This window comes from Brachyhypopomus gauderio, chromosome 12 (assembly GCF_052324685.1).
Source record: "Brachyhypopomus gauderio isolate BG-103 chromosome 12, BGAUD_0.2, whole genome shotgun sequence".
Lineage (NCBI taxonomy): Eukaryota > Metazoa > Chordata > Actinopteri > Gymnotiformes > Hypopomidae > Brachyhypopomus > Brachyhypopomus gauderio.
In genome coordinates this window covers 8,370,080-8,381,802 of record NC_135222.1, presented here as the reverse complement: position 1 = coordinate 8,381,802, position 11,723 = coordinate 8,370,080, and the positions used below count along the sequence as shown (strand labels likewise).

General features: G+C 39.4%; 1 long non-coding RNA gene across 1 annotated transcript; it reads left to right on the top strand.

Moving 5' to 3' along the window:
• The first annotated feature begins 7,381 nt into the window (after positions 1-7,381).
• Positions 7,382-11,723, top strand: LOC143528363 (uncharacterized). Its single transcript, XR_013134440.1, has 4 exons — positions 7,382-7,596; positions 8,539-8,660; positions 9,388-9,507; positions 11,654-11,723. It is a non-coding gene; the product is annotated as an uncharacterized LOC143528363 (long non-coding RNA).

Here is an 11,723-nt window from a genome sequence, read left to right as displayed (position 1 = left end):
GTCGCGTCTCACTCCACAAGGACAGAGCGGGACACAGAAACGGAACGAGGCAGCAGACGCGAAAGCGAAGACGTTTTATTAGATACATGCACAGGTCACGGCTGGTACATGTCCTCAGAGTCAGACTCCGAAAGGTCCTCCAATTCAGTGTCCTCCATAAACTCAACAATAGACCAGCACAAAAGGCAAAGCACAGACTAAACTGGCAAGGATGAACAGAAGGTTATATAAACTGCAAAAAGGGAGCACGGCGCTCCTGAATCCTGCCTTGGGTATACGCACATACGCAAACAACCACAAAGCCATGTGAACACAATGGGAAACACTGGTGTTTGAATATGCATTGTGATTGCACACACAATTGGGAAGAGCTGATAGGAACGGAGGCTGATACAGAACAAAGTCAATAGCCGTGAAGATGGCAACTTGGGTGGAGGCACACAGATGCCATCGGACTAGGTAGGATGGGTGGAGACTTGACTGACAGGAGAGGCGGAGACAGGAAATACGTGCTGAATGTAAGCGAAAGCAGAAGGGAACCCAAGGCCAGATAGAAGAGAACTCAAATGAATGAAAAGGAGTCCTTGCTCAATCTTCAGCAGAGCGGCAGAGTCATGAAAGGGAAGCGTCAGAGTTCGGCATATGGAAACACCGTGCAAACATAATCTCACACTGTAACATTATAAAAGCAACACAGCACAGACTAGAACAATGACTAATAAGTAGCAGAAAACAGAGATTAAAATGAACACAGCAAAATAATGGTTGAAAATGCGAATAAATTAACAGTCATTGACTTTTATTACAATTTGGTCTGTTGTAGGTTATTGTAATAAGAACACTTAAAATAAATAATATCTATGCATGTAATGCCATTTTCATAACCTTAAAAATATTTGCACTCTTCCAGACAAAGTCCACACAAATTCTCCCATCTCACCAGAGTCTGTGCATGCTGTTTATGTAGCTAAGTAACTAGCATAACGGTTGAGATAAATACAGCCAGTGCGTAGCTCCAAGTGTGTTCATGCTCCAATACACCCTAACATCCCGTCATATATCTTACAAAAACAATAACACTTTGAGCAAAACCAAACACCCGCATGGAATGAGATTTTAGATAACCTAAGGTACCCGGGTCATTCATACAATTCGGTACCTTTTGCAACCTCAACACAGACCATTATGGAAAATATTGGATATAAGTGTTATATTATTAGAGCATTGTTAAGGTAATGAATACCTTTGGACCTTAAACATAATAAAGTCTACCACAATACCACCTTGAACATTTTATGTTGTTTTTAGCCATCAGGCATTGGAAGATTTGAACATCACTAGAGATGTGCAGAAAATGAAGATGAATACATGATTATAGCAGTATATGTTAGCATATAAAATGTTCCAGTATTGTTCAACCACTTTGTTTAAGTCATAAACAACATTTTACATCCCGTATATTAAGTTCATAAACACCCTGTTAGGTCTGGTTACCATCTTGTTTAATGACGTCATTTCATAGAGTTCATCATTTTATGCTATTAGTCTGTTATGGTACATAACCATAACATATCCACATAGGTAAAATACAAAAAGAACTAATCATATTTGATCATTTAAAATTAATTGTATTAAAAAAGCACAGCATCCTTTGTCTGATTGCAATTTAATGCTAGTGTAGTGAATGTTCACCCCTATGGTCTCCCTGTTAGCACCAACGACCTAGCAGGGCGCACATGTATATTACCAGGCACGGACGTAATTTTGGGGGGGGGGGACGGGGGGGACATGTCCCCCCCCACTTTTTCAAAAGCCGGCTTTGGTCCCCCCCAGTTTTTACGGTTAAAACCAAATATTTAAATAGCGACGAATCCATGTCCCCCCCACTTTTGAAATCAAAATTACGTCCATGTTACCAGGTACACATCTACATAGTGTATGTAGGGTGAAATTGTTTCATGTGTTCAACTAACTTGGTTTGAATGTAAGAAATTAATGATAGAAAAATTGATATTCAAAATGCCCTTAAAAGCAGCTGAGCTACAGGGGTGGAGGATAGGGGTGGGGATTACAGGGTGGTGCAGGATTCTGATCCCTAAAGAAGGAGGCGATGCCTACAAAGAGGGTGACGGAGAAATGGTGGAGGCACACAGGCGCAACGGCAATCAGAGAAGCCAGTGGGAGAAGAATGAGGGCATTGAGAAAGAAACGGAGAGAATCGTGAAGAGCAAGCGGAACCACGGGTTCTGCGCCAAAACACTCCAGCCACATGCCCAGACAGCGAGCCCGGGCCGGAGACGTCGAGGTGGGAGACGGCTGGGTGTAGGTCAATCTCACACATATATGTTCCTTTTTATCACTAATATACGCCAAATGACCTAATCTTAATCTGAAAGTGATGGCATGCATGTCCAAAAACATTCAATCACAAATATGAATGAAAAGGCCAGTGCGTGTTGATGATCCATGTCCTGTTGGGGTTCTGTTAAAGGTCATAGTTCATGAAAACCTGAATTCTTCTTCTTTTTCCTTTATTCCCTAGTCCATATACGGTATACAGGAACTAAACTACAAAAACGGTTCATTTGTAATTTTGCATTTACATATATCTGCCCATTTACCAAGGAACTTGCCCAGCTCAGACTTTTTGAAATAAGATTTTGAAATAAGGTCAGCAAATTAGAATAGAGATCATTTACATTTTGCAGTCTTACAGGTACAATAACAACAGTCTATTTAATTTAAAGATTAAAGAGAGGTTGGAAAATGATTAAGACTACTTAATCCAAAACCAGAGCTTAGGACCCTTATGTGCTTTTTAATCTCACAACCACATAGCATGCTTCAGAAATTAAACAGAACAAAGCCTGGAAAATCACAATTGTGTGAGGACAAAAACATATTTTAACAGGAGCAAAACTAGTGTGCAAACTATTGCAGTTATCAGACCTCATCATTACCTAGAGCAGTGTTTAAAATATCGTATTGAACTTTGCTGCTAATTCAAATGCACGAGAACCAGGTTATTGTGTTCTGCTCGGCAGCGTGGCCAAGGACAAGTCCAATCAACGATGAGAGGCTGAGAAGTTGAAAGCACGGCTTCAAAAAGAGAAATGCAAAAAGAGAAATGAAAGAAAAGGTGTAACTTCACATCATGGAGTGAATTCAAATATAAAAAACACACTTCTCCCACACACATCACTCATTGAAGAATCGAAGAGATCATATATATATATATATATATATATATATATATATATATATATATATATATATATATATATATATATGAGAGAGAGAGCTTGTGTGACCTGATTGTAAAAGCAAGCCTCAGAAAAAATGATTAAAAAAGTGCAGGCTACTGAGACTTGCTCAGGCAACACTGGGCTTTTGAAAGATGAGAGGTGAGAATGTGGAAATGAGCTTAGCTCTTTGCAACAGAAGGTGAACACATCAACTAGAACAAGCAAAGAGTACAAATAAAACAAGCAAAAAGACAAAAGAAGGAAAGCTTTAACAGTTCCTTACTGACATCAAAAATCTAGACTAAAGATTATGTGGGAGGTGCTATTGTCCTACTCTCTATTCTGTGACCTGAGACCTTTTTGGTTCAGTCCTCCCCCCCATTACAGATCGCAAAATTTGCCAATGCAGCACACATGAAAAATTTACAATTCATTAAGAATCATTTACCATTGTGTACTGTACAAATATGCAACTATATAAACCACAGATTCTAACTCTGTGCCTATGGTGGATGACAAGAGTGCCTCCTTTATGTCTCTGTAACACTGAAACCTCCCACCAGCTGAGAAATTCCATTTACCCAGTGGCTATTGGAAATCACAAACCACAGAGACGAGAAGAAGGCAACCACAGCTATCAAAGACCAGCTTACAGGCGCTGAAATAACTAATCAGTTGGCCACGATCACCTCTTTATGTTCTGAGAGCATGTTTTTAACATCAGTGCATATGGAATGTACACAGAATTAAAGAAAAAAATTCATGCACTTAATTCATGTGGGTTTTACAATTACACAAGCATGAACCCAGGAGACCCAGTCAGTGCATTTTGATTGGTCCCAAAAAAGCAAGCTGTTCTACATTCTATACATAGCAAGCACGTAAGATCCAGTAATCCTTCTTCTCCAACATCCAGATGCTATGATTCTTATATGTATCCATCTTAGTCCTACTCTGGATGTGGTAAGTGAAAAGTTTCTAGAGATGAACCAACTCCACTTTTTTAGTGACAGGGCAACACGCAGATATACACAAAATTGGAATTTCAAAGTGGCAAGATGTTTTGTTGCTAAATATTGTGCATAGCTTTTTTCATTTGAAGTGATAAGGAAAATTAGTTACTGTCATATCAGTTATTTGTCAACTTTTTTTTATGTCCACTCTGTTATCGCTGTGTCCACCCTGTTATGGGCAAGTTTTCTGTCTGTAATTTAATGAAGTCAGTACCAGTTATATTTTTTGTCATAAACTAAGTCTATTGAATAAAAGGAAAGACAATGGTACATATGAACATATCTAAATCTAAATAACATTCTGAAAAATCTGAAATTATATGATTTATATGAGATATTCTGCACATAACAACACTGCACAAACATAAAAGCACTTGCATAAAAGCACAATAGAAATTAGTCAGACACCTGACTGTTCTGTTTGCTTGCTTTTAAGCTTTGGCTCACGACACAGTTATTATTGTTGTTGTTTGTTTTTAACCTGAGACTGGATTGGTTACAACTGTTTTCTCTTGTGATTGGCTGTCTGTCAGTGGTCGATACAGTGTTCTTTCTACACAGACTACACAGGACTATGACTCACTCTAGAAGACAACCTCAACATTTCTCCAGTATAATGCTTTTAAGCACTTAATTCTACCTTTGTGAGCGCTCGATAATCATGATTAATCTTTTGCTAATAAAGACTGTGTTGGAAGCTATTTGCACTCCACCAGAAACAATGTGTGTCCTCGTTTAACCCAAGGAGGTAATTGCTGTTAAATACTGTTTAAAAAAATGAAATGCCTACTGTTAGATTTATAAGCATTTGCAGGGTTGTTTCTTTGGGGTAAGAAGCAGAAATGTAGAAAGAGAAGAGAAGAAAGACTGCATTAGCAATGTGTGCCCATGGAAAACAAATGTAATCGAATGTTGCAATGCAATGGGTGGGAGACATTTTCAAAAGTTAAGTGTGATTGATTCTCATTACCTAGATTACTTAGTGTATTTTCTGTGGTTACCTTTTACTTTCCTGCAGATGTTCACAGAATAATTTAATTTGAATTTCCATGAAGTGTAAATCAGTTCATGTCTGTTTCAATGATAATGCATTTTCATAATTACTAGACTGCTGGTGATATGTCAAATGAAGTGTGAAAAGGAGAATGTGACCGTTGGTGTGATCTAGTGTGCAGTTAGGTCCACGTTGCTGTTAACTTCAGACAATATTCCACTTGGCCTGTTATATTTCTCCTACTGTCTACACTGTTCATTACTATCATTACAGATGTGTTAAGAAATTGCTCAAATCTTACTTACATTTTCCACATTGCCTCAAACAAGAAAATCAGTTTAGCCTGTTAGGAAAAAATACATAAAGTTGTGTGAGAGCTAAACTGAGTTTTAGCAAAATGATACAGGAAAACACAAATAATCAGAGATTACTCTGAGTAGCATATACTGACCGCCAGTCACAACTAGATTTCTAGAAAATAGTAGGACCCAAACATTTGCCATTGCTGGGCCCCTGTTGCATGTGCTCAATATAGCCAGCAAAAAGAAGAGTTGAGTGTCAAGCTATTTCGTCTTGCACTTGAGTACGTCTCCTTGCACACCACATTGGTTTTCCTGGTGCAAATAATTCTCACGAGAATGGTCATGCTTCGTTTTCCTGGTTGTGAATCATTTTTCTCACCCACCAGTGTTTTGGGTAGCTCGTGAATTTTGACATTGGTTTGAGGTGTGGAATTTTAGATAGTTACCGTTCACTTCAACTGTAGGAAGTGGAAGTAAATGATTTGCGAACAAAGCCATTAGATACACAGTCGTCACTCATCGCTTGCTGGCTAACTTCACCTACAATTAAATGTAACTACCTAGCAAAGCACAGAACATGCATAAATTACAATGTTATTTTAAGCAAGGACACAAGACCACATAAAATGATAAAGCATTAGCAAACCTACCTCTCATTTGTGCAATTATCCCAAAAGGATACATAGATGGGCTAATTAGTGAGCTGCAGATGCATGTGTAATCAAATGATCCTGCTATTGCTCACTGCTTGCTAGTTTATGTGGCTAAATTGGAATGTGGTTATACAGAATTATCGTGCATACATATTTCAACTATGAGACTGTGAGGAAAAAGTGTCTTCTAGGCAGGCCAAATCTGTGGACCGACAAAAAGAGAAAATGAAAGAGAGAATTTCTCAAAATTAAGTGTCAAAGTTTGAATCCTATGGATGAAAAAATATTGTTAACAAAGATCAAATTGAAGCATGGATAAAATGACATATACACAATATATGGAGTTTACTAGCTCACAAGTTGTAAATATAATTCACCGCACCTATAAGGTGTTTATTGCCTCCTGCAATGCGCTGGAGTTTCTGTCTGCAGGATGTGTTTCCCATGGGATTCTGCTCATTCTGTCTGACCGCACAGAGTCGACGCCGATCCTCGGACGCTCGGTCATGTTCGCCTGGAAGCGACGTGAAGGCCGCGTTTAAGGAACCCACAGAGAAGGAGCAACGAATTCCCCACGGCGGGTTGTGCGGAAAGATTTGGGACATGCCAGATGTCAATGCGCATCCAGGCAGGCACCGCGTGAGCCTCGCCATTGTGGGCAGGGCCGAGATCTGGAGACCAGTAACCTCATCACTGCTGGCAGAAGGAGAACGTTTGTATGTGACAATGGGTCTCTTGGTTATTTAGAGATGGTCACTATTTATATAAAAACTTCACGTCAGCAAGAGTAATGATGCAGAATGTAAATCTAGAATATGTACAATGTCAGAACTATGAAAAGATGCACATTCAAATGTACTATTGGTTAATATCTCATTTTAATAAACAATTAATGTCTGCCAGCAATTGTTATTATTGCCATGGTGTATTAACGCCAATTCTTATGCAGTAACGTAAGCTATTCAGAATTTATTCAAACTGAATGTCTGATATATTTTATTTCTGCACTGTATGTCTGTGGTTCTAGTGTCTAATAGCAGGGCAAATAAGACTTTCTGCAAATGAAAAAGTGCTAGAAATCTGACAGATGTCACAAGAGTTGCCCGGGCAACAGCGTTTTCTCTTCTATTCTGTGATTGATTCAGTGCAGTCACTACACAGACATTACAAATGACTCAAAGAAATGAGTCCCCAGAAATTATTAATACTGACAAATCTATTGACGGTTGCTCAACTGAGAAGAATGAAAATGAGAGAGAGGGGAGAGCGTGAAGTGAACGGCAGCACGAATACGCTTGACATGTCTACACAATGAGCGACAGAGTAAATGCGTGGGAACACAGCTAACAGCTCGTGTCGTTTCAAAGGACAGAAAGGCTCTGAGGTGAAGTGCGTATCCCAGATCAGGCCTATTCCTGTTCCTGTAGCCCAGTGCAGGAGGCGCGGCTGATCTAGAAACAGCATTCCCATTTGCGAGTACTCCAATTAAAAGCCCTTGGCTGCATGCGTTCCATCATCGGAATTAGTCTCGCGGGACACGCAGTAGAACTAGTGTGCTGCATGTTGTCAAAATGGGGTTTGTTGAGTGCACTCCCGCGCAAGGGGCTGAGCTTTGTCCATTTATGTAATGACACTCTGCTCTGAGTTTTATCTTTAACAATGGAATTCATGACCTCTGCCAAACATTTGCCTTAAACATCCATTTATATACGGCCCGCGAAACAACACGAAGCCAACTCAAACGATTTACTTTAAGCTACTGTACAATAATGTAGGCTTTTGACATATGTATTTCTGGACCAAATTTGAATTGAGGGTGTGCACGAATCTATTTTCTTGGCTATACGCGCACTGGGAACAGGAGGTTGTGATGCAACATTTCTGTTCCCACTGGTCCTGGAACTTTCGTTTTCCTCGCTCCACGCCTGGTGTGGAAGTGCTAAACAGGTTGCGATGTACAATAATGCAAATAGTTCCAAAAAATCAAACGTGACATAATTATTAGAAGCATGTTGTGATTAAAAACCACAAATGGCAAGGGACTTTTTTTAAAGCAAGCCTATTTGTTATTCATCTGGGTATATGACAACACCAAGCAGAGTAAACATGAAATATTATTTTTCAATTTCATTTGTAAACATTCTGTGCTAGTGTGATATAAATATATGCCTAGTGAGTATTGCGTGAGGCTATGCAACAAGCCATCAAAGAACCTTTTTACCTTCATAATAAGCGGATAAGGAACTGATAAGTCAAGTGTGAGTTTGTGGTTATTGTCGATTCTCTGTGGGCTTTGTGTACATTAGAATGAAATGGCGTTTCTTCTGGCAGTACAACAGTGCAGCAGTACAACACGCGGGAGTACAAAGTGAATGCACGAGACAACAGCGCGAGACGAGAAGCAACACAATACACAGAACACTGAGCACAAAGGACGCTGGGTATTCTGCCAGGTAAGAATAACACGGGGTGTGTTCGAAATAGTCTACTACATACTACTGGCGTACTGATCAAGCCCCAAATCAGTATGTCGTATGCAGTATGTGACCAAAATGAAAATTTCCAGTACGCGAAACATACCCGGATGACCTACTACTTCGGCAAAATATTCCAGTACGCAAACAGAGCTATCTTCGTGGTGTACTGCATCCCATCATGCATGCAACGCTACGTTCACGTGACCCCGTAGTGTGCTTTGCTTTTGTCGCATACTGGAAACTGTACTGCATACTACGAGGACCAGTATGCAGTATCCAGTATATACTGAGTCCAGTATGCAGTATCCAGTATGTAGTAGTCTATTTCGAACACAGCCATAGTAATGTAATATGTCCGCTGGCAGCTTATGTGTCAACGGAGGAGGCGTGTTAAAGGGTGTTGGGGGTGTGGTGGGGGAGAAGCATCCACTCTAGCAGCAGGACGGGGGGGATGGGGATGGGAGAGTGATCGTTCTTTAAACGGGGGCAGGGTAAGGCGAGAGCAAAACGAAGTTGTACCAGATATTTTAAATATGTGAATTCTAAACCAATAGCTTGTGATCTATTTATGTTAACCAAATGTTACCAAAGTTTGGAATGTTTTTGAATGAGAAATCACAAATGTTTTGAATTTAATTTTATGTCTGTGCCTAAAAGGGTTAACTACAGACTTCATGCATTATCATGAATGTATTTACCATAGATTCGGGCAACGCACGAGGCAGACATGAATCTCACACCGCGGCGACACATGATTGAGCACAATTCCCTCAGACTACTGTGAATCGCATGGAGAATGGAAAAACCCTCGGCTGTTATCATAGTAAATCTGACACACTGCTCTGTGCATGGCTCTGATCACATTTTATGCTGATCACGTATCAAAGTGAATATTCCATTACCCTCAAGAGTTGTAAATTGTGTACAACCAAGTCTTTCAAAATGATGATCAGTACAGCCACGACACCCCGATTTCAAGTAAACAGCTATGTACCATTCATTCTTACTGATTAGATTCTACAGTGGAAACAAACTCAATCCTATGATATAATTGGGAGGAAAGTGAAAGCTCTTTTGTTGCCTGTGGGTTGCACAGGCTAGTAATGGGTAAGTTACGAAATGAGTCATGTGACTCAATGCAGAGGAAATGACTTCATATAGACCAAAAGTGGATTGCCTGAAATAGTGTCGGTGCTTGCTTACCCGATTCTTTACGCATCCCGTCTCTGCTAAAAAAATATGTTTAGCTCATGAAAGTGCATATATGAATGTAAATCGAATTATATTAAATTAAGTTTATTTACTTTTTTAATGTAGATGTATTAGAGTTAAAACAAATAAATGGGCAATATTAAAATTAATAAATGGTGAAGGTCAGTCACATTTTAGGTTGGTTAGTCTCAATGTCAAGTGCAAATTAACAAAAAGTAAATATATGTATGCATGCACACATGCATTATTTTATTGTTTTTAATGGTGAATCAACAGGTATTTCGGTATTAATTCCCCATAGAGACAGCGCCACCTGCAGGCGAACATAGGTGGATTTATTTATTTTATTGTTTTTATTTATTGTTTTAAATAAATAAATGTTTGTTTATTTATTTTAGAAATGTATATTTGCAGATACAGTGTAGAGCGAAAATTGCATAGTTTAAACATGTCTAATTAACACATTTTATATAATAGCTTCTATTTACCTCATGAGTTAATCCTGGTAGCCAGCCGGTGAATCAGTTTGCTACCATGGTCAAATTTGAGGGTATTTCATGTAAAGGCATATTCCACAGGTGCCCCTATAAGATTAAAGCCTTGTTGATTCACATTCAGTAAGACCTTAATATTTTTTCATTTTTACTCACTGAATTGAGAAACATCTTCACTCAATTATGTTTAGTATACCCCGAGAGCTCATGTAGATTCTTATAACCTGTGTGAGATATGAGCACATTAGGACCATGATTAACAACCCTGTGATCTTTCATCATATCAGTCACGCTTATTACAAGGTTCCACAGCGTAGCTGTGCTATCCAATGACTAATATTCTGATGCTTTTGCATTATGCAGTAGGGCCCTGATGAATATGCACATTTCTTATGGGCAAGCACTTTGAATTACTTAATCGTGGTGGGCTTCTGTGACCCAGTTTCTGCTGTTTTCTAGTAAGGAGTCAGTCACACACTGGCCATATGGTTCATCCCAGGGAAATCCACAGTCACAGATTGGGTGTTCCGAGCTATAGCCCAACGAGTCTCCTCAGGCTGTGATTGTGGTCTTTTCACCTGAACGTATTGTGCAAACTTTTATCTGTTTGCTGATCTCACTGAAAACGCATGTGAGAAGGACGATGCCAAACTGCACTGCGTGGGACCCAGTGGTCACGTTTATAAATACAATGTATGCTGTCATCTTTGTGCTAATACTTGTATGGGCACTCACTGCAGAATATGTATATCCAGTAGTCCAATGTAGACTAGTGTAAGTAGCACTTAAGTCAGTGGAAAAGGGGTTTGCAAAGATGTGTGTTTAAGTTCAAATGCCAACGATTAAGTACATAATTCAAGAGGTTGAGCATGAACAGACTGTTGAGAAGCACTTTGATGACTTACCTCCTACTGTGATGAACTCAATTAATTCCTGACTAACCCATTTCTTTGTATGCAAATGAGACCCAGAAAGTTTTAATAAATGCAGGTTTATGCAGGTTCATTGCTCCAAGGAATCTTGTTCTGGGGACCTCAATCGAGTAAAAAGGTCTAGGTCAGGTTTTACAGTGTGACATGGCTTAGACAAAGTTCAGGTTTGGTAGTCATTAGAATTTTCTGACCACAATTCACTGGGCTAATCACCAAGGGCCCATGATTGAAATGGGTCGTACACTGATCTCTACCTCTGACTACCAGGGTTACAAATGATTAACAATCCGCAGAAAACTGACAGCTCTTTTTCCTGGATTTTACTTTAAAGGCAACGAAAAAGGAAATAAGCGTTTGATGCCACTGACCTGGAAACAGTATCCGGACTGGGAAAACCTTCC